The following is a 24,775-nucleotide window of genomic DNA, read 5'->3' on the forward strand; positions in this document are numbered from 1 at the left end:
TATAGGTGCCACTAATGTACACATCTACTACAGGGTTTCTAGGGTCCAAATACTTTGGGAAAATTACCTACCCCAACATTAAGTTGAACAACTGTCCAATGACATTAATGATAGCGGTGTCTCTTTTTCTCCTCCCTAGATGTTTTTGGTAATTCTCTTCAATCAACTTGTTGTAAATAGGTACATCCTTTATGGCTTGGTGAAGTGGAATTTTGACAGATAAATTTTTCAATTCACCCAGAAGTTCATTCTGTTCTAGGGTAGGCTAGAATGGATGAGTTAATCTCTCAGGAAAGGGTGGTGGATTTACTCTAGGCATGCTTTCCTCTCTTTCCTCCTCACTCTCCCTAGGTGGAGGTGGAGGTTGGTTGTCTGAGAGTACTCTCTGAGATCTCATGTTGGTTTCCTAAATCTCCACAACATAAGTAGGATAGGATGTCTCTCCATTGTACACTTTTTTTTCTTATCTGTTGTTTAAGTTCAGATTTGGTTGGGTAGGCATTTGGGGCTGTTTAGGTGGAGCAAGGTGTAAAATCTATGGTTGAGTAGGTGGTGAAGGCAATAAAGTTGGATCATTGTTGTATGGATGCCTCTATCCCTAGGGTGGTGCATTCCATTGAGGGTGCAGAAAAGCATATGGCTGAAATGACTAGATGGTCGGCTTGGAGTGGTACTAAGGTGCAAAAGGCAAAGGAGGAGGTGTAGACCAAGCGAGATGAGAAGGGGGCCCCTAAGAGGGAATGGATGTGGTCTAGTTGGGGTTGTAATATGCATGGGATGACCCTTGCATGCCTTGTTGGTATGGCCAAGGCCCATGAGATCTCATTTGATTTATGTAGCAGAGATGTTTAGTCACCCCTTCAATTCCCTCATACACAACTTTTAGTCTAGGTAGAGAAGGGCACTTGTCTGTGGAGTGGTCTTCTTCATAGATCAAGCATATTTCAATCATATTCAATGGGCATTCATTCCTAAGGTGCCTCCTTGGGCATCTAGCGAAGAAAATGGCTAAGGTTGCTTCCTCCTTCTTTCTCTTGATGTGCATAGTGTCCATATGTAGGGCAAGGGTTTGCATCATTTCACTCTTGAAATATTCCAACATATTCCCAATTTCACCTTTGATGGATGTATTGGAAGAGGATGGACTGGCCATTGGTTTACTACCCCTACCCTTTTTCATATTTGCCCTAGAATGGTTCCTAAAGACAATATTGATATCTTCATAGGGTAACTAGTAGATGTCCCCTCCTACTAGAAGGTTTATGGTATCCATAAGATCTTCCCTTACCCCTCTTAGCAGGACTAGCTTCAGCGACTCAGGATCAAGTGAGCACCTTGCCCTTTTGTAGCTAAGATGGAATATTTCTTCATAATCCTCTAGTCATTCATCATGCCCTAAGGTCATCCAAAAAATTTCCTCTTTAGTGTCTTTGGACCTACAATAGTCTCAATACTTGTTGTTGAAGTCTTGTTGTATATAAGCCCAGGTTATGATGCTATATGTTTTACCCTAAGAAACCAATTTCCTCGTTGTGGAGAAATTGTTCTTAAGACATTAATGATTATTATTTGTTGTCATTTATTTTTCACCTTATTGTTTGTTGTGTTCTCAAATGAAGGACCTGGAAAACTTGGTCTTTAGCCCTTAATACATGTATGACCAGAACATCTCATAATTCCAATAGTTGCTAGATATAAATGATGAATGAAGAAAGATTGAAGGAGAAGTTAAAGATAATATGCTTCTTAACACAGAACCTACTATCCGTCACTTAGAAGAATTATGAAAATGAGAACTGAATCATAGAAAATATGTTGCTTAACACAGAAACTACTATCTCCAACCCTTGGAGAAGTTAAAGATAATATGCTTCCTTAGAAAGAAACTATTATCTATAACTTAGAAAGAAAGGTGAAAACTTCAAGGTATAGGAATGCTCCTTTAAGGAATTTTAACTTTATCTACATAAGCAAATAAAGACCTACAGCTTCATTACTATACTTGAAAGAAGAAAACATAAGATGGCACATCACAAAGAAGGTTACAAAATTATACCCAACAAATCATGGAAACTTTTGATTCTTTCATTAATCAACAATTATATCATGAATATAGCGGCCTAGTCTCTTGGTTCTCCAAAATTCCAACAACCAACCCCTTCTTTGCAAATTTTACTCTTCTTATACATTGTGAAACAGTTACTGATCTTTGAAACTGTCAAACTACTAAAATGATTCTCTAACTATCTTAAGTAAAAACTATTACAGAATTTTATAGAGGGTAAAAGACACCTCAAAGAACATATAATAAGAAGAAATAGTTGAACTAGAAGATGATAATAACTACTCAATTCTTCTATATATGCCTTAGTAATGATTAATTCACTTTAATCATAACAAGTAGTGCTTGACTCTGACTTGTGCATAAATCTAGACTTACGCATGTATCAAGCATTTTGATTGGCAAAAATACAAAGAAAACATGCCCAACTGCCTTCCTCTTCAAATTCGGCTTTAAGGCTAATTTTTCCTTTTACACAGCAAAATTAACGCAAACCTTTGATTATTATGGAACTCAAAACTAATTAATTCTGATTCCTAAATCCATCGAATCTGCTTCATATCGCAAATCAAAATTGGCCCTTTCAAATGATATATCAATATAAAACTTAATGATATGTGATATAATGGACGCAACGGAAGAATTAAACATAATATATGTAATATCGGGTCCAGAATCTCCATCGCAAATCACAATCGGCGAATGAACCAACACATATGCATAATACATTTTGCGGACCCGCCAGAGTTATTAATTGGGCTTAACTCATAACCCTTCATATCGGTGTTGTATTTCTATTATAACTCTTTATAATAGAAATAAATATAAGAATGCATAATCATACCTTTTTCCACCTTTTCCAAGGACTTTGTATAGTTTTCAAGATACGCCTTTATCGCAATCGGGAATCGGTGATTCCTATGGTAACAATTCATATAACTTCCCGCTGCACTTTTTGTGATTGCAATCTAATCACATCGCTAACACATATATATCTAATGGGACCCGCTCCATATAACTCTTTATATTGCGATTTGACTTGATCAGATGGGCCGATTCTTTAATAATTGTTTCCTTTGTGATTCTAATATATAATAAATAAAATTCTTCATTTATTTTAGACTTTGCAGATAAGAGAACCTCATTAAGGTTGAACCCCTACAATGATTTTTAGACCACACATTGTGATAAAAAATAATAATAAGCTTAAACACAATATGAGCTACAACATCTGGCTCCAACTGGGGATAGTGATTTTGGCACAGAAGCACTAAGAACCGTAGATTAATGCCTTATCCATTGGGCATGGAGTCATATATTGCTTCACCAAGCTTAACTTTGTGAAAATTTGTACAGTGAACCCACACCAATATATACAGTGATAAGATGTTTGCACTTTCATAGCAAAATATTGAGAATCGTAGATCAGTGGCCCTAGTTGAGCATGGAGTCTAAAACTATGAAAACCCTTAAATTTGACAACTGAAACATGAAAATCTTGAAGTATGACACCTCTATGAACTAGTTTCCAACTAGGAAAGTCACCCTTATTCATCAACTAATGATTACACTGAAGAACTGTAACTGGAAACCAAATGCTCAACACCTGAGCTTATTTATGTACAAGTTCATATATATGTACATGATTGATCTCCATCAAGTGAAGTCAATCTTCCAATGGTACCAGGTTAGCATTTGGGTGCTTAATCTAGAACCATTCTGCCAGTGAATCTTGAAAATGCAATTCATCCTGAAAAAAATAAATAAATAAAAATAAAAATAAATAAATAAATAAAATAAAAATAATTATGCATAAAAGTAGCTCATAAGAAAACTTAAGAGTATATCCAAAAAATGATATGTGTAGACTGCTGATAAATTATTTCATGTAATTTGCCACTGGATCTTCAAAAGTAATAAGAAAAAATATGTTCTTGATCAACCCCAAAAAAAAAATTCTCTATGTATGAAGGTTTCTGCTTGATTAAACCTTCTGTTGAGATAATCTGTTCAACAAAACAATCAACAATGTCTTTAAGAAAATGATCTATGTCACTTTCATGTCTCCACTTTTCATCTCTAAGCTTTGATTGAAAATAATTTGTAATTTTAACCTCAGGAAGAAAAAGAAATTTTTTAACATTACTATATGACATATGGTCAACTTCAAATAGATTGTTTACCTCTGATCTATGGACATCATTATGTTCTTCAATACAATGATATACAATCTCTTTATCGACTTTCTTTTTACATAAGATAGCCTCCTTTTCTATGATAGATGGCTCAATATATTGTTGTCCAACATATCCCACATGTTGATTTCTTCCTGTATGTTCAACACCCAACTGATGAACTTGAAGAGCTTCATCTTGTTCTCCATTTAAACCATTTTCATTGTAAATAGGAGGATCATCAAACTTATTAAAATAATATCTCTCGGGATTTATTTGCAACTTAATTGTTTCTTACTCTTCTCAACTACTTAGTAGAAACTCTTGATGCATGTTTGAAATCTCTTCCATCTGAATACTCCCTTGATCTACTTTATTCACTTGTTTTACAGGCTGAGATTCTTGTGGAGTCACCTTTGGTGAGGAATTTGAAACTTGCTACTCGCTTTTATTTTCTTGACTTCTTGATCTTTTCCTTAATCTCAAGTCACATTTCATATGTAGTTCAACCTGCATGAAATCAGAGAATTGTTTCCAATATTCATCAATTTTATTTTCATCATGAATGGCATATGTTTCATCATATTCATACTCTTCTTCTTCGATACCAAGTTCGTCTTCATCTACTGCATATAACATAGGTCTCTGAGAATTATTTTTTTCTAACTCTAACTTATTCAACCTATCTGACAAAGTTTTAATTATATTACACATATCCTCCAATGTTTGACTTTGAGAGGATTCCATCTTTGCCTTTCCCTTGTCTTGGATAGGTTGTGTCTCTGGTGCTTTTCCTACAACCACCATATTTGCCTCTATCTCTAATGTGTTTGTTTGGATCTGATTACTCTGGCTATAACATCTCTAAATGTTTGATATATTAGTAACAAAATCATTAGTTTCATCAACAAGATTATCTCGAGCCTTTAAAGTTTCTTTAGTATCATAATATTCACAACAACCTTCGAAAAGATACTTGTGAGGATAATAAGCTCTACAATAAGAATTGAATACTGAATGGAACTCTTTCAAAGATCAAATGCTTGAACGAGGTAGAGACCTAAACCAAACCCTAGCTTCTAGGTCCAAATAAAACAAAAACATCTTTATCTTCACATCTTCATGAATGATGCCCTACTACTCCATGCATTCATGAAAATCTTGGAGGTGCTGAGTTGGATCTTCATATTCCTTTCTACTGAATTTTGGAAGATACTCATTCTGGACATAAAATGCAAGCATATCATGAGGATAGCCAGTGATCCCAGTAAAATTAAATGGATCAAATTTAAGGACTAAGAATGCGGGGACAACCATTTAAACCCAAAAAAAGAAAACTTCAAAGTACAGTGGAGTCGCCAATCAATGTTGTAAGTGAAAATCACAAGTGTGAATGTACAGCCAACTGCTGAAACTTGTCATTCTCAAGAATCAACTTCTAACTTAATAAACCCAAGGAAAAGTGCTCTTATTCAATTACTTTTATTCAAAACAGGCAAACATTTCCTCCTCACTAAACTACCAAAGGAAAATATTGAAAAACCCAATGAAAAATGTTCTTGTCTTCTCTCTGCGGCAATGGTGCCAATTAATGTTGTACCTTAAGAAACAAATTTCCTGGCTGTGGAGAAATTGTGCTTAAGACATTAATGATTATTATTTTTTCTCACTTATTTGTCACTTTATTGTTTGTTGTGTTCTCAAACGAAGGACCTAGAAAACTTAGTCTTTAGCCCTTAATACATGTATGACCAGAACATCTCAGAATTCCCTTTTTTGCTAGATATAAATGATGAATGAAGAAAGCTTGAAGGAGAAGTTAAATATAATATGTTGATTAACACATAACCTACTATCCGTCACTTAGAACAATTATGAAAATGAGAACTGAATCATAGACAATATGCTACTTAACACAAAAACTACTATCTTCGACCATTAGAGAAGTTAAAGATAATATGTTGCCTTACACAGAAACTACTATTTATAACTTAGAAAGAAAGGTGAAAACTTCAAGGTATAAGAGCGCTCTTTTAAGGAATTTCAACTTTATCTACATAAGAAAATAAAGACCTGCAGCTTCATTACTATACTTGAAAGAAGAAAACATAAGATGGCACATCACAGAGAAGGTTACAAAATTATACCCAACAATTCATGGAAACTTCTGATTCTCTCATTGGTCAATAGTTATATCAGGAATATAGTGGCCTAGTCTCCGGGTTCTCCAAAATTCCAACAACCAACCCCTTCTCTGTAAATTTTCCTCTTTTTATACATTGTGAAATAGTTGTTTATCTTTGAAACTGTCAAACTACTAAACTGCTTCTCTAACTATCTTAAGTAAAAACTATTACAGAATTTTACAAAGGTTAAAAGACACCTCAAAGAACATAAAATAATAAGAAATAATTGAACTAGAAGATGAGAATAATCGTTGGCTTTCTCTGTTAATCAGCCATTGAGTTCTTCTGTATATGCCTTAATAATGATTAATCCACTTTAATCATAAGAAACAGTTCTTGACTTTGACTTGTGCATAAATCTAGACTTATGCATGTATCAGGCATTTTGATTGGCCAAAATACAAAGAAAACATGCCCCACTACCTTCCTCTTCAGATTCGTCTTTAACGCTGATTTTTCCTTTTACACGGCAAAATTAACACAAACCTTTGATTACTATGGAACTCAAAACTAATTAATTATGCTTCATAAATCCATTGGATCCACTTCATATCACAAATTTCAATTGGCCATTTCAAATGATATATCAATATAAAACTTAATGATATGCGATATAATAGATGTGACGGAAGAATTAAACATATTATATGTAATATCAGGTTCAGGATCTCCATCGCAAATTGCAACCAGTGAATGAACCAACACATATGCATAAAATGTTTTGCAGACCCACCGGAGTTATTAAACATAATATATATAATATTGGGTCCAGATCGCCATCCTAAATCGCAATCGGCATAAGTCATATACATATATAAACATTATCCGATGATCACGAACCTGACGGGAGAATTAAACATAATATATGTGATATCGGGTCCGGCCTATCGCAAATCACAATCCTTTGAGTAATGTTATTAACCCTTTCATTATGCTTTATGCCACACGCACATACACAAACATATATATATTTATAACGGGACCCACTCCATATAACTATTTATATTGTGATTTGACTTGATCACATGGGGTGATTCTTTAACAATTGTTTCCTTTGTGATTCTAATATATAATAAATAAAATGCTTCATTTATTTTAGACTTTAAGGATAAGAGAGCCTCATTAAGTTCGAACTTTTTTAGACCACACATTGTGATAAAAATGAATAATAAGCTTAAACACAATATAAGCTACAACACTATGCCCAAGTAAACCCATGAACCAACGCAGGGCTGCATCTTAAGAGTGGATGGGTATAGTTTTAAATTATGCTCATCAGTGGTGTAATCATAATTTCTTCATATGACAACAAGCTCAAACAATAAAGTGTCTGGATCTTCTTAGGTCAGGCCATGGAAATGAGGAAGTGCAGAGGGGCTTATGTTTTCCATCTTGGTATCCCCATTAGTTTCTCTAATGGGAAAGGCACCCTCAATTATTTCTATATCTCCTCTGCCATTTCTATTTTCAGCCATTAAGTCAGTTGGAATGGGTTTTCCTTCTTCTTCTCCCCCTATAGGCTCTTCAAATATCTTTGGTTGTTCACCTAAGGGTTCCTCCAATTCACAGCCACCGAAGAAGAGGGAAGGTTGGTTGTTTGAAGTGATGGGTGTATTTGGTATGAATTTTCCTAAGTTATCCCTATTCCTACGAGTCATGAAAGAAGTGTTTTTGTTTTGTTTTGTGTTTCTTTTTCAAGATTTGAGACTATTTGAAAAATTGAAATCACAAATTGAATGGAAACTAACTAACTGAATGAAAACTAACTACTTGAATGAAATCTCACTTGCAGAATGGAAAAGAAATAAAACTAACCTACAATTAATTTTTCATATATGAAGCTAATAGTAGAATGTTAGAGATAAGAAATTGATGAAAGAAAGTATAATTCTCATCTTACTCAGACACCTCCCCAATAATCGCACCAAAAAGTGATGAGCACCAGTATTGCAGCAAGAATGTTGCAACTCGTGGGGCTACCAACTTTACTTTATCAACTGGAGTTCATACTAACTTGGAGGTGACAATGTTGTATACACAAGTAGATGTTATGGGTCCACTCTTTGTCACTGCTAATATGGCAATAGACCACTTATGGTTTTTTAAACCAGACTTCAATTGATTCAGTAGAAGCTTGATTACCAATGAGAAAAAAAGGGAAATTTTCACTAAAGGAAATGTTGTCTAATGTGGTAAGGAAAAGACTAAAATGAAATTCTAAACACACCATTCATCTAACTAACCACTAAGAGGTTTTGCTTCAAAGTAATGTTATCTTAACATGTGTGCAATCCTACCATCCTAGGCATGAGATTTGAATCATCCAAACATTCTACTGCTATGCATGTAAATGAACAAAATAACTATTTTTCCTTTTTTTCTTTTTTTGTGTGAAAATGTGAATGCTAACTTTTGTTAGTGGTGTGGCAGGTGGATTAGGAGTGATGGTGAATGGTCAGATGGCTTGGAATCAATTGGGGGTCTTATCCTATCTTCCTAGGGGCTTTTTCCACAATTCGGCCTCAAAACAGGCCACTACATGTCAACCTACATGATGTTCGAATGCGTTCTACAGGATGTCCTAATGCTCCTACAGGATCCCCTGTATTCCTACATGGTAGAGCCGAGAGAAAGAGGAGGGATTTGGAAGGTGATGTAAGGCCTAGGGGAAGTGAATGGTGGGTGAAATGAGGTAAGGGAGTGCCTAGGACTCCTTCAGAGCTCAAAATAGATTTGTGAGATGGTTGGATTTGCTCAACAAGCTTGAAGTATTCTTATGGAATGATGCATTTGGTGAGGGATTTAGTGAAAGGAAGTGATAACCATGGATGGATGAGGATAGGATGGTGTTGTTGGTAATGAAATCTCTCTGCACTACTGAAAATCATGTGTTGCATCAATCACTGACATTTTATCCATGAATCATGTTAAGATAGAAAGCTTCTCAATTAACTAAGAAAAAAGAGAATTTTATTATATAGTTTCCTATGCATGGGAAAACTTGCAGAATAATGTGAAACCTTTATGGGATATAATGCAAGGCTGAAGAAATTAGAAATGGAAATTGAATCTTATTCTTGAAAACTAGTAAAATGCTGGCCTAAGTAACAGAAAACCCTAAATTCCATGAAAAATCATAATTATGTCCTTTTAGGGCTACATAGGAATTGTTTCCTCAAACCATGGTCCTTGAAGGGAGGAGTGAGGCCAAATACACCTACTAATATCTTTTTGATATTCCTTTATCTTCCTAAGCTACTGCTGAAGCAATGCACAAATGGAAGCAAACTAATCAAATCCACAACTACTTGCAATGAAATAATGCTAAAGACAATTCAACCATTAATCTATGAAATCAACTAAGCATACAAATACAAGAAGAGGAGCCTTTGCTACTAGGGTTGGGCCCTAACCCAAGAGCTTCAACCCTTTGAGTCAACTCAGTGTTGGATTAAGGAAATGCTCATTCTCATTATCAAAACAGAAAATTACATAACAATGTCTTCCACAAGTCTTGAACAAAAAAATGCTTAGTGCTTTTACATAAAACTTTGAATCCTAATGAGGCTCTAGGCCTCCTTATTTATACAACTGAAGTCTCCAATGACTTCCTTAAACCTAGGGAGGCTTGGCTCCTAAAATTAAGATGAACTAGCTCTTTAACTATCATTGGCTTGGCTGCCTTTTGATGTTCATGGCTTGACTGTTTGCAACTCCGAGCTAGTGTGATTTGATGGAGGAATATTCAAATGAGTGAGGAGTAAATGAGGAGGATCTATCTCCTATAATCTCTCCTCCTTGTCTCATTCGAGTTTTTGCCCTTAGTTAGCCAAAATTTCCTGTATTTTCTATCAAAAATCTTAAACCAATGCAGATTAGTCCACTAGGCATAATGTCTCACTTTTACTCATCTCATTAACAAAAATATAATCAAAATATATAAGAAATTATGAGAAGAGTTTATTTAAATAAGCTAGGAGGTGTATTAAGGTCCATATAGTTACCCAATGATGAGGCTCATCAGTTGTCATTACTACAACACCCTCAAAAAATTTTCCTGCACCAAATGTTAGAGCCTTCCTTGGTCTTGTATATTGTTGTCACAAACATTGAAATCCATTCCATGTGTTTTCTCTAAGTGTTTTGGTCCCTTTTGCAAGAAAGACAAAATGTCATATTTTCGCATGTTAGCTATCACACAATGTGCATAAGATTGTTTTGGTGGTTTCAATGGGTTATCTTTCTAAAAATGAGTTGATATAACCATGTACGCATCTTTTTTACTCATTCCCAAATTTTTAAGCACTATCACACAGGTGCCATCACAGTCATTGCAAAGTGTATCGTTGGTGTCACACTTGTCATAAGTGATTGCAAAGTTGTCACGTTGAGGTGAAATTATTTGTAATATGTCCTAAATGATCTATTTTGTTGTGTCATCAAGTGTTCTAAGTGTGTGATCATATTCAAGTCAAATCCCTATTGACGTCAGCTCATTGATCCCACACTTAGCCAACTTCCAGAAATTTTCCATTAACTTAACCTCATCTAGCCTTCCTCAACTAAAAATTACACATTTTTAGCCCTCAAATACAACCCTTCCCCTTGACACTACATAATGTACAGTTCCTTCTTCACAAGACCGTGCACTACTTAGTTCTAGTGCTCAATCTCGAACCTTGGCTCCCAGAATTGCACAATATAGCCCTCCAACCTCGCCTCAACTGCACATTGCACAATATATAAGATCAAGCCCAGCTCTTGAGATACTAAGATGCATAACTGCATAATCACCAATTCTACTCTTGGAGTTGGCTAAAACAATGCAAAACCCCTCAACCTAGCTCACTAAGCCCCAAAACTGCATAATATTCTTACCAATTCCAGCCTGAACTACACATTGCATAGTATCAAGGATCAAGATGCACCCCTGACTACCTGAGATGTACAATTTCGTAATCACTGAGCCTCTCCCTCAGACTTCAACTCATTTCCATCTCAATCAGTGGATCAAAATGCACCATCTTAGAGTAGGGATTTATCGAACTGGTGTCATCTCATCATCAGTGAATTGCAAATGCAAGTACTCTATCATACCATGACATGATGATGAATAAGGAGATGAAAAAGGGAAACATACTAAAATAAATCTTTGTAGTTGATTATGCAAGATGATCAATAAAGAGAAAACAAAGGGACACTAGTTTTTGACCACAACTCAAGACTTGATATCATTGAAGACTCCTTACCTCTCAGCCATAAGGATGTTGATAGAACAGCATCCTTAAGAAGACATGTAGCAAGCAGAAACAAAAGTCACTTGACACTGACATGTCATCAAATAGTCCATGTAGGCAGTATCATGTCATGTCATGAGTTGTCATATGCCGCATCATTATTGTGGATCATGTAATTTGTTGTAATAACCCTGGTGCAAATTCCATATAACAAAAGTTAATAAAAGTTAGAAACAATAACCACAGTTGATGGGACATTTATTCCAAGTTGAATGTTGGGCAAGACATCCTAGTGGGTGTTCATTGGGTTATTTATGGCTAAGGAAATTTGCAAAGGCAATGACTAAGGCTTTGGAAAGGAAAAATGACATTTTTGACACATTTATTTATGAAAATAATGGAAATTAGGAGAAAAGGAAGGTGAAAGGTCACAAGTTTCATGTGAGGAGTAAAATGAAGGAAAATAATGGAAAATGAAGAAAATAGAGGTCACATTGATAAAAAGGCTTTTAAGGATCAATGGGAAAATATTGGTCAATGTAACCTTTTGTTAGTTTAGCTTTGGAGCTCTATCATTATCTCTCTCTCTCTCTCTCTCTCTCTCTCTCTCTCTCTTGGACACTTAGAGTTTCTTGGATCAATTTTGGCATTGGAGAAAGAAAGGTAAAGAAGTCAAGAGGAAGCAAAGATCAAGTAGGGAAAGGCATCATCAAGCTGCTACAACAGGCTTCATTGCAAGTATCAACTTGCATGTGTATTTTCCTTGCTATATTTGGAATGCATGGAAATGCATGAGGTTCTTTTCTATCATGGCATGGGTTTTTCTAGGTGTAACAGTGTTTTTAGCCTAGCCTTGCCATTTTCGAATAACCATGGTGTGATGAGGTTCTCATGTTTTGGTTGACCTTGATTACCAGATCGATTTGAAGCTGAGTGGGGTGGATCTCTGAATGATAGAGCACATGGGCTAGTGGTCCATGAACTAGACTTTGGATCATGATAAAGCCACTGGCCTAGTGACCCTATTACACAGTAATTTGTCACCGTTTATCACCGTCCCTATTCCCCCTCTCCTGTACATTGGAGGACTCATTCCGGGACTTGTGAGAAGTGACATAACCTGAAACCACTTGCATTATATTCCTCTAAGTGTGAGCTTCATATGCCCTGAAGACATCTCCTGAAGTATACCCATAAAAACAGCCCTTTTTGCATTAGCGCGGGTCCACCATCTACTTCCCACGCCAATGGGGGAAATCCTCTAAAGAGGGCGCGCCAGTTGGCGCTCTGTCTCGGAGTCACACTCGCGCCAACCGAGTTGGGTAAAGTTTTTAACAAACAAACTTCTGAAGGTTCAATTCGTGTTGAATTAGGATGGTTTGGCTTTGAATCTCCACAGAAGGGAAGTGGTTTTCCACCTTTCATGGAAGATTCTAAGTGATAAAGCCAATCCCATGGAAATTGTGATTAATCTTATCTCCTTCCCCTCTATCTATAAAAGCTTGTCTCTATGCATTGAGCAAGCTAGTTCCAGCATAGTGCTAGTGATAGTGAGAATTCCAGGAGTTCAAGAGATTGAAGTTGCAAGAGCCTTCTTTGCATCCATAAGGCCAAATCTAAGTGAGGAGATTCTTGTCACCAAGGAGAGAGAGGCTTGCTTCCCATCCCAACAAGCTTTGCAAGACTTGTGTAGCTGATCGCCCAGCCAAAGGAGGATTTGACGTTAGAACTATGGTTGTATTCTTCTTTGTTATTTATCAATAATAGATGATTATCATTATGGTTCCACTCTCATTGTCCTTTGTAATGATTGAGTTATATCTTTTCTGACTGATATATAATTGCATCTATTGGATTTTATGCTTGTATTGGTGTTGTTCTTTGCATGTGCAGGTGTCCAATCACGGAGATCGTGGGGATCGTGACCAGCCGAAGCAAAGGAACGAGAGCGACATGTCTTCTATGAATATTAGCATTGGAATCCAAGTAGGTTCTCATCATCCACCTTTAATTTGCAATTAGGAACTTGCATGATAGCATTGTTTGATTGTTGCTAGACCCGGTCTGGGCTAGTAGGGATCGTCTCTGTCTGCAGAGGGGATTTACCTCCACAACAATTTGGCGACTCCGCTGGGGAGTTAGCTTGTTGTTCGATTTGTAAACTTTAGATGGAGCCTGAAGTACGGCCAGAAAGCCTTCAAAACGCTATTGCTTTGCATTAGTGAAGTAGATCAACGCCACTTCAGTCAATCTCCGATTTGGTTTACGAACTAAACAACTTGGAGTTTGTCTTGTCTCTTTGGTTTCTCTTGTTTTGATTGCTTAGATAGATTTCTGCGTTGGATGCTCTGTTGTCTCTTGCTGCCTGGTCTGTCTGGATACTGTCGACCAAGCCTTGGACTGCTTGTTTTTATTTTAAGCTAGCAAACCTGATTGGCGCTCTTTTTTGCATGACAGTCGCGCCAATTGGCGCCACTTGCCAGTGTACAGCCTGCGCCAATCTTCAATTGGCGCTAGTTTTCTGCCTGAAAGTCACGCCAGGCCTGTGAACTTTTTCATTTTGCTTGTTTGCAGCCTTCCAAGCTTGGGTTTTGTGTCTAGCTACACCTTTTTCAATCACTTGAGTGTGTCAGCGTCTTGTTTGACTGGTTTTGAGTTTTTTTGGAAAATTATTAATTTGATTTCCTTTGATCATTACTTGGAGGTTTGTCTTAGTATTTTCACAATTTTGCATCTTTTTGATTTTGTTTTTGCAAAAAAAAATTCCCCCTCATTCGCCGGGGGGGGCTAAATTGTGTATGAGTGTTAATCGCCTTTGAGTGTTTTTAGTTTATGATCTTTGGAACTCACACCTGTTTTTCTTGATTTGCACTTGATTGGTTCTTAGATTACATTAGAATCATTGTGTGTTTGAGAATTCTCTTGCATAGATCACACTTGCATAATTAGAATTCTCATTTTCAGGATATGAATGAAAAGTGTGCATAGATTACATTGCATACTTTGGGTGTTTGCCATTTTCCACCGATTTCACATTTTAGCCCTAGGGCATCTAGTGGCTTTGTGCATCGAGCCTTCCTTAGGAGTTTTGGTCTTTTGTTGGTCCAGTCAACTTTTTGGTTACTCTCTTGCACTTGTTCAGTGATTGTTAAACTTTTTATTGCATTATTCGAGTGATTCTCTTCTTTTCGCTTGGATTTCGCTTGGCTTCGTTTTGGGCTTAGATTACATGGCCCATTGAGGTCTTTGAGATCTTCTCTTGGTTCTGAAGGACTGCCTTGGTATTTACGGACTTGATTGTATTTTCATTGAGTGAAATTTGTCTTTTTACTCTTTGTTATTGTTTCTCAAAATTTGTTTAGTGCATTTTTCCATCAAAAAAGAATCAAACAATCTCTTTTGCTTTGCATTAGTTAATGGAAAATAAAGCTTTTCGTTGTTATTAGCGATTAGTAACTTTAGAGAAAAGTTTTTTTTATTGCCATTAGCTGCATTAGAGTGGTTCTTGATTGTTTATGGTCATTCTATTTGATTGAAAAGTTCTCAACTCTCTCGTAGTTAGTGTTCATCGAACGAAATGATACTTTTTGGCATATAGCTTTCATTTAGGGAATTGTGAGAGATTACATACGGTAGGACCTGGAAATCGAAACCTAATCAAAGATCAACCATAAAATGAACTGAATAAACTTAATAGTGCATTGGAACTTAACGCACACATCTAGAGGTCTAGGCTAGAGACGTGTTCCGGCGCCGTTAAACCTAGTCACTGTTGTTTTACATTATGGTTGGGTGATTCCTCCTTCCGTGACGCAACAAGTGATCTAGCACGGACTTGAGCTCCCACGTACCGTCGAGTATATGGGGAGACCCCACTAGGTTATCATCCTTTATCCACAGGAAGCTGTGTCTGCCGCATTACAAGCCGTGATGCACCGAACACAGCATTCGGGAAGATTGACTGTCGTACAGGAAGTCCTTGGTTTTCATATGACTGCTAAGGTGTATATGCAGTTTTACGGATTTGTTTGGTAAACCCTTTTGCCTAGTTCTCCAGAGTAGTCACTTTTGATCCTTTTCAGACTCCTTAAATGAAAAGGCTCACTTGAGCACTTGTCACTTCGGGCTCACAAAACATTCGAAGGTGACTAGAGTCACCTTTTTGTCCTTTTCTCGACTCTTAAAACATGAAAAGGTCAAGTTCAATTCCTTTGTCTTAAAATTTATTCGCCAGCATTCACATTTACCTGGTTAGATCTTGTGTGTGTTAGCTTGAGTAGGCTTCTTTTCATTCGCGATGGCAACTTTTCCGGGGCTCACCAACCCAGGGATCCCCTCTGACGGGAACCCTGGTCATTTTTCTCCTTTTGGAAATGTTGGTGCTCCTTATATGGCGACGTTGTCCCTCCCAGGGTTAACTGTTGGGTTGCCGGTTTGGTTGTTCTCAACCTCTTTGGTCCCTGCAATCTCACCATCTATTCAATCCGTCCCTCCACCTGAACAACATCATGTTGATTCTAAGGTGGATCTCTCCCCTTCTACGCCCAATTCTACGTCCTCATCTTCTACTTCACCTGGTGAAAGTCTAGATTCGAGTAACCAGGTGGCTAAGAAGAAGAGGAAGAAGACAAAGAAGAAGAAGGCTCCTAAGGGAGAGGTTACAAGTGCAGCTACCCCCTCGAGTACACCTGAAGTCGGGCCCCCTTCCGCTCCTCCACGAAAGGTCAAGTTTCCTTGTCGATTATGCAAGGAGGACCATCTTCTTCACGATTGTGGCATTCCGAGGGTACTAGAAGTATGGTCTCGCGATCCAGCCTGCCCCTCATCGTCCTCTAAAGCTCACAGTGATGCTACCTTATCAGTTGGGAATGGTAAGGAAAAAGGGAAGATTCGAATCCCCTATAGACTTTGTGAAGCAAATCATCCCCTTCACCTTTGTCCACTCATGGATAAAGCCTCCGTTGTCTTGGAAAGTTTTACAGCTCCTTCACCCCAACTTCCCGTTGGTTATCAACGTCTCTTTGTAGCTGCAGATCGTTCCCCTGCAGACAAAGGGATTGATTCATATTCTTCTCTTGTCCAGCCTCCTCTTCCCGAACCTGGCTATGCCTAGCCTATTCCAGACCAACCATTGGTCAGAAAGAGTGTCGACTCGAGTTCACCACCCGTCGATCACTCTGTTTTGGAAGAGCATCACTCCCATGTTCTTCTCGTCTCCTCAGATTCTCCTGAGTCTGGAAATGACTCTCCTATCCCAGCTGCTCCTGAGAGTCCTGCTTCAGTTCCTTTAGAGCAGGGGGGCAATCATATGATTCCCCCACCAAGTAGTTCAGTCGTTTCCTTCGACTGGAGTCGTTTGACTACCTCCCCCCTTCCATCCCATGTGCCTTTCTGGGTCATAGTACATGCCTATAATAAGGCGCTACCTGGCACTGTGTTGGATGAGGGAGCATCGGTTAGTCTTATGCCTGCCACTACTTGGCAAGCCTTGGGTTCCCCACAGCTTGTGCCAGCCGCACCGAATCTGACGGCTTTTGATGGAGGAACTAGTCAACCATTAGGGATCCTTCCATAGTTCCCTATTACTTTGGGAGGCAAGACCGTCTATATAGACATATCGGTTACCCAAGGTGCTTTAGACTTCAGTCTTCTCCTTGGCCATGACTATGTTTATGCCATGGGGGCCCTGGTCTCTTCACTTTTTTGGGTGGTTTGCTTTCCACACAATGGAAGAATAGTGACGATAGATCAATTATCGTTCAACCATCCCTGGGTGCCTCCTGCGTAGTTGTCATCCCCTCCTGGTTTTCATCCACCAGTTGCATCTGCCCCATCACAGATCAACTACGTGGCCACCTCTCCTGTGCCTGGATCTAGTGATGCCGCCGTCGTGCATAGTGTCCTGGAGGCATTGGGCCCTGACTTCCAAGATGTTGGCTGTCCATCAGGAGTGGCACTCTTGGGAGCCTCAACTTCCTATTCATTATGGTGAAGTTCCATTGGAGCATAGTTCGTTTCCCTGTGTCAAGCTCCTTAAAAAATGAAACTAGGTGGCCGAGGATAGTTTTGATCTTGTGACGACCTCGTTAAAAAATGAAACAAGGTGTTCGAGCATAGTTCCTGATCTTGTGTCAAGCTCGTTAAAAAAATGAAACAAGGGTTATGAGGATAGTTCTTTTATTGTGTCAACCTCATTAAAAAATGAAACAACTTCTCCTTTTCCAAATCGAGTCTTTGATTAAGATCTCGTAAAATCCAAGTCGAGTCTTTCCAAGATCTCGAAAGTGAACCTTCATTCCATCCACTTTGTTGAATGCAATGAAGCTTGGGGGGCATGTACCTCGATTTGCGTTATTATGCTGGGGGCATGCGAACTCATAACAAGCATAGTTTTTCATTTCAAGCTTGTGTAAACATGAAACCGAATCCAAGCAAAGTTCTCCATGGTTCAAGCTTGTGTAAAAATGAACCCATACCCATTTTACATCTCGTGATTGTTGTATTTATCCGCTAAATTTTGCTAAATGAGCCTTGGTTGTTTCATTCTATTGCTACCATCTCTTTGGCCGATCATATGCTCTCACTTGGTGGTTTTTCCTTTCCTAAGGAGCCGCAGCGATGAGTGGTTTTGTTAGCCAGCCTCTTGACCATTACATGTTTTGAGCAGTTCCACCATTGTCGGAACCAGTTGCTACCCTTTATACCACTTGTTCCTCTAGGATGAGTCACCTTCAACCTCTTTTCTGAATCGTAAAATATGAAAAGATTGCCGAGTATTTTCCCTTTTTGACTCATTAAAGAGAATAAAAATGGAGGTCTACTTTCAGCTCTTTTCCGACCATTTAAAGACGAAAAGATTGCCGAGTTATTCCTCTTGACTCGTTAAACATGAATAAGAGGCGGTCGTCTTTAAACTCTTTTCCGACCGTGTAAAGAAAAAAAGATCGTCGGGCCCTTGTCATTTCAGGCTCGTTAATGGTTACGAAATGACGTGATTTCGGTTGCTTTTTTATTGTTTCAGGTCGAAATCACTACTCATGAAAATTACTCCTCGATCGTAATGATCGGGTGGTTCTTTCGAGCATTGTTTTATACTTTTTCAGGCTCAAGAGACACAACTTTACAAAAAAGGACCCCCCTAGAGTTTACTTTTCAGCGGTCTTTTCAAACTCTCTAAACATGAAAAGACGCCGAGTTTTTCCTCTGTCAAGCTCGTTAAAACTTGATGACATTGGATTCTATCGAAATGACGCCTTTCAAGCATATTCTATCCCCGTCAAGCTTGTCACCAAAAAATAACGGGGGTACTCGCCAGCGATGTTGGGGAAAATGGACCCATAATTATTGTCGTGTCGGCAGTATGTCGCTCTTGAACATGGCACTTGTCTGCTTTCGTGTCTAGGTGGGGACATCTCATCTCGCTTTTCACTTGCCTCCGTGGGTTTTGGGTGATCCTGTTTGACCTCTCATCTACTCATTGCCTCGTCACCATGACCATTGATCCGTTGATGTCAAATACTGCCAAGTCCACTATCGTGCCGCCGATATGTTCAAGAGAAGTTGACCTCTGCAGAATTACAACCTCCCTCTGATACCTCACATAATTCTGATTCACCACAACATTCTTCCTCTGTCTCGTGTCAATGATGTGGGAAATACTATGGCCCAGCTTTGATCAAGGTCACTTCCTGTCGACTTCAGCTCATTATCCAGGAAGCTGATCTAGAGACTCCCTTCCGGTGCCTTGGAACCTGCATGCCTCAATGGCAGGTTCTTCGTGTTCAACGTGAGTTTTTCATCATTGGCCTCCGATCGAATGATTCTACGGGTGTTCGATGCCAGCTCACTCATTCGCATGCCGTAGATTGTACCTATAGTACCTTGAGGGCCATTGTCATTATTGGTGGTACCTCTCGCGTCTGTTAACAGTTTTCACTATTAGCTGGTAATCAGACGATGTTCATGCATGTTCGACTCCAACTCATGTATTCGCATGCCTGAACTTGTACTCTATTCCAGTCGAGATGGAGTGCAAGACCCTGGATTTTGTTTGTTGGAATCCAAGCTGCGATTTGTGGCTTATTATGATCATTACATGACTCATTCACTGGATGGTTGTGACCATGCCTGAGTCTATTTATCGATCCTCACTGGATGGTTGCGACCATGCCTGAGTCTATTTATCGATCCTCACTAGATGGCTACGCCCATACCTTGGATCTAGATTCTTGTGTGCTCTGTTATGGATGGCTACGCCCATACCACATATATCATGTACTTGAGATATCAGTTGTACTTCTTTATGCAGGTTCTCCGGTGGCAGTGTTTTTAGTTACACATGTTCTTGTAAAAGCATTTCACCCCTCTCTCTCCCTCGGGCCTCATGCTTTAGGGGGCATCTGTTACATAGTAATTTGTCACCGTTTATCACCGTCCCTGTTTCCCCTCTCCCGTACATTGGAGGACTCATTCCAGGACTTGTGAGAAGTGACATAACCTGTAACCACTTGCATTATATTCCTCTAAGTGTGAGCTTCATATGCCCTGAAGACATCTCCTGCAGTATACCCATAAAAACAGCCCCTTTTGCATCAGCGCGGGTCCGTCGTGTACTTCCCGCGCCAATGGGGGAAATCCTCTAAAGAGGGCGTGCCAGTTGGCGCTCTGTCTCAAAGTCGCACTCGCGCCAACCCAGTTGGGTAAAGTTTTTAACAAACAAACTTCTGAGGGTTCTCCTTAACCCATTCACCAACTGAATTCGTGTTGAATTAGGATGGTTTGGCTTTCAATCTCCATAGAAGGGAAGTGGTTTGCCACCTTTCATGGAAGCTTCTAAGTGATAAAGCCAATCCCATGGAAATTGTGATTAATCTTATCTCCTTCCCCTCTATCTATAAAAGCTTGTCTCTATGCCTTGAGCAAGCTAGTTCCAGCATAATGCTAGTGATAGTGAGAATTCCAGGAGTTCAAGAGATTGAAGTTGCAAGAGCCTTCTTTGCATCCATAAGGCCAAATCTAAGTGAGGAGATTCTTGTCACCAAGGAGAGTGAGGCTTGTTTCCCATCCCAGCAAACTTTGCAACACTTGTGTAGCTGATCACCCAGCCAAAGGAGGATTTGACGTCAGAACTATGGTTGTATTCTTCTTTGTTATTTATCAATAATAGATGACTATCATTATGGTTCCACTCTCATTGTCCTTTGTAATGATTGATGTTGAGTTATATCTTTTTTGATGTTGAGTTATATCTTTTTTGACTGATATATAATTGCATCTATTGGATTTTATACTTGTATTGGTGTTGTTCTTTGCATGTGCAGGTGTCCAATCATGGAGATTGTGGGGATCGTGACCGGCCGAAGCAAAGGAACAAGAGCGACATCTCTTCTACGAATATTAGCGTTGGAATCCAAGTAGGTTCTCATCATCCACCTTTAATTTGCAATTAATAACTTTCGTAATAGCATTGTTTGATTATTGCTAGACCCGATCTGGGCTAGTAGGGATTGTCTCTGTCCGCAGAGGGGATTTACTTCCACAACAGACCCCTAATCTAGACAATTGGTTGTGTAAAGCCAGGATTTTCCTCCATTGGCGGGCCTAGGAATCCTTGCCGATGAATGGCAGGATATACAGTAAATCCAAGAGGTGGTTTTCTATCCGTTGGTCCTAGTAATCCTAGGTTTTGGATATCCGGTAAAGCCTAGAGATTGGGTCTCATTTTAGGGCCTAGTGATCTTGGTTTGGATTACAGTAAAGCCTGAGAGACTAGGAGACAAGAAAATTACTCACGGTGTAGGTGGAGAAATCTGGTGGCATCCATGCTTGTTTGGCCTAGTGATCGAGTGGAGATCACAGTAAATACTGTTATGATGTGTTCATTGTGTTGGCCTAGTGATACAAGATGCATTACAGTAAATCCTAGTTTCTATTAATGAGGGTGAGGTACTTTTGCCTCGGTATTCCCTGGTTGTTTCTTTTGGTTTGATTCCCACATTCATGCTTGGAATTTGGCACGGGGGTGATTAGATGAAGAGAGAATTGGCTCAGCCAATCCATGGTCGGGTGGAATGTGGTAGTCCCATCTTCGGTTGGTTCATTGCATTCATTAATGAGAAGTTAATTCCATTGATTTTCATGTGAAAATTTACTAATGTATATATGGACTTTATGGTTGATATGCTTATGATATTTCTATCCCTATTATGTTGGCTATATGTATGTTTTATGAGAACAAATATGTATGGTTCTCACCATGTTTTTACTTGTACATGAATGGATAATGTGTCTATGACCTAATAAATGATAATGTAACAATTAACATGAGGTAACAATGGTTCGTAGTGATTTTCAGATAAGTATGAGATCCCTACACTTAATTCTGTTGTTTACACATGTAGGTTACATGTTGATGGTATGTTTGACAAAATGTCTGTCATGGTTGTAGGAGTATGGTTGTGGTCTTGTTCAACTCATTGATTTTACATCACTATTTCCTTATAATTTTACTGATTTTAGGCTATCACTGCATTCTAGGAAGTATCCTGGGCTCTGGGCCTGAAAAACTAGCTTAAATCCCTGGTGGCTAGCACAGAACTGGCAACTTTGGTCTCTCGTCAACAGCAGGAAAGCCCGTGAGAGCAACTTTGGGTCTCTTGTTGCTCCATTGCCCATAGCATGATTGTACAATTGATGTTGTGTGCATGTGGTGTTGTGCAAATGTTGTACAAGTGGCGTTGTGTGTAGGTGGTGTTGTGTACATGTTGTGCATGTGGCATTGTACATGTGGTGTTGCGTAGCTATCATGTATGTGGTATTGTGTGCACATTGAATAGGTAATGTGGTGTACATATGGTGTTGTGTACACATTGTGCAGGTGGTGCTTTGTCATGTGGTACTGGTGTACATGTGGGATTGACTGCATGTCATACATGTTGTGTTGTGGGCATGCGGTACTATGTATGTGTATTGTGTAGTTGTGGTGTTATGGCATGCATACTTGTTGTGTTGTACTTTGTGTGGGTACATGTATTGTGTGGAATTGTATATCGGGTATGGATGTATAAGTTGTACTTTATATCTTATGTATGTGTATGCATTTTGTGGTGTCACATGTTGTGTGCAGATATCTGTCATGTGATGTTCATTATATATGTATACAAGTTGTGTTGTGTCATACACCAGATCTAGGTGCATGTATTGTGTTGTGTTGTGCACTAGATGTAGGTGTATGCATTGTATGTCATGTGTGAATGCATGTATTGCATGGTGTGGTATGTCATGTGTGGTTATATGTGTTGGGTGTACACTATGTGTGTGCGCACATGGTTGAGGAAAAGGCAATGAGTGTTGTCGGGTGTGGAAATCAATTCAGAGTGCATAAGGAATAAAGACAAAGGTAGAAGCTAAATATTGATGAAAGGATAAGTATCAACATTTTATTTCATTTTGCCTACGGGGCTTTGGATTGATGGTGAATGGGTGCGCTGTTAAGGCACTCCTTGCGATAGGTCATCGGTTCAAATCCCCGTGGGTGCGTAGGTTAGTCTTAACAAAAGAAAAAAAAAACATTTTATTTCATTTTTATTATCCATTTGATTTATGATTTTGGTCTATGATGATTACATGTGATCTATGATTCTGGTTTATGTGGTTACGTGTGATTTATGATTTTGATCTATGATGGTTGTGTTTTGCAGTAACATGATGTGACAGATTTATACATTATGATTTGGTCAAAGATGTTAATTTGACTTGTTGTGACAGGAAGTAAATAGGATTGTGAGTGTACCTCATTGACAAGATACTAATGAGGTATGATGTGAATTTATTTCCAATTTATTCTAAATCTAATGGAATTTATGTGCTTGGTACAAGAAGCATGAACGGGCCTAGTTGGGTAGTTGAATTCGACTTCAAAAATTGGTAGCAACAAAAAAAATAAATTGGAACATGTAGCAGTATCTGGTAAAGGACTTTAAGAGAGGGCCATTGTGGGACACTGGTACCCAATAGTGACCATTGATTTTCATGAGCATGCTATGACTGGTATGATGATTTTAAGGTAGGGATATGCGTTGGTTATAAAGCTCCATGGGAAAATTGTTTTGTTTTCAGAGGTCTTGTTGGTTATAGGTGTCATTGAACACCGAGGATGGTGTTCCCCCAAGGGGGAGGGTTCTGTAACAACCCTAGTGAAAATTCCATGTAATAAAAGTTAATAACAGTTAAAAACAATAACGATAGTTTATGGGACACTTATTCAAAACTAAATGTTGAGAAAGACATCCTAGTGTTGTTCATTTGGTTGTTTATGGATAAGGATTAGGAAAGGAAAAATGGCATTTTTGGCACATTTATTTATGAAAATAATGAAAATTAGGAGAAAAGGACGGTGAAAGGTCACAAGGTGCATGTAAGGAGGAAAATGAAGGAAACTAATTGAAAATGAAGAAAATAGAGGCCTCATTGATAAAAAGGCTTCAGAGGATTAGTGGGAAAAGCTTGGTCAATGTAACCTTTTGCTAGTTAGCTTTGAAGCTCTCTCATTATTATGTCTCTCTCTTTCTCACTCTTAGACACTTAGAGTTTGTTGGAGCAATTTTGGCATTGGAGAAAGAAAGGAAAAGAAGGCAAGAGGAAGAAAAGATCAAGTAGGGAAAGGCAGGATCAAGCCACTACAACAAGCTTCATTGCAGGTATGAAATTGCAAGTGTATTTTCCTTGCCAGATCTGGCATGCATGCAAATCCATGTGGTTATTTTATATCATGACATGGGTTTTGCTAGGTGTAATAGTATTTTCAGCATAGCCTTGCCATTTTTAGATAGCCATGGCATGATGGGGTTCTCAGGTTTTGGTTGAGATAGATTGCTAGATGGATTCAAAGTTGAGTGGGGTGGATCTCCGAATGATAGAGCACATGGCCTAGTGATCGGGTGCTCAAAAATTTTCTCAAAATTCAAATTTGTTAGATTGATGTGGAACCTAAATGACCACATATTTCTCTTCATTCTCAATTCGGAAAAACTCATTTCACATGAAATGAAATTTTTATTCTCCCAGAAACATGTTCTATTCATTTTCCAAAACAAGAGAATTTGGTGAAAAAAATGC

The sequence above is a fragment of the Pinus tabuliformis genome, chromosome 5_1 (assembly GCF_031772625.1).
Source record: "Pinus tabuliformis cultivar Carrire ecotype Pingquan chromosome 5_1, CPIR1, whole genome shotgun sequence".
In the NCBI taxonomy this organism is placed as follows: Eukaryota; Viridiplantae; Streptophyta; class Pinopsida; order Pinales; family Pinaceae; genus Pinus; species Pinus tabuliformis.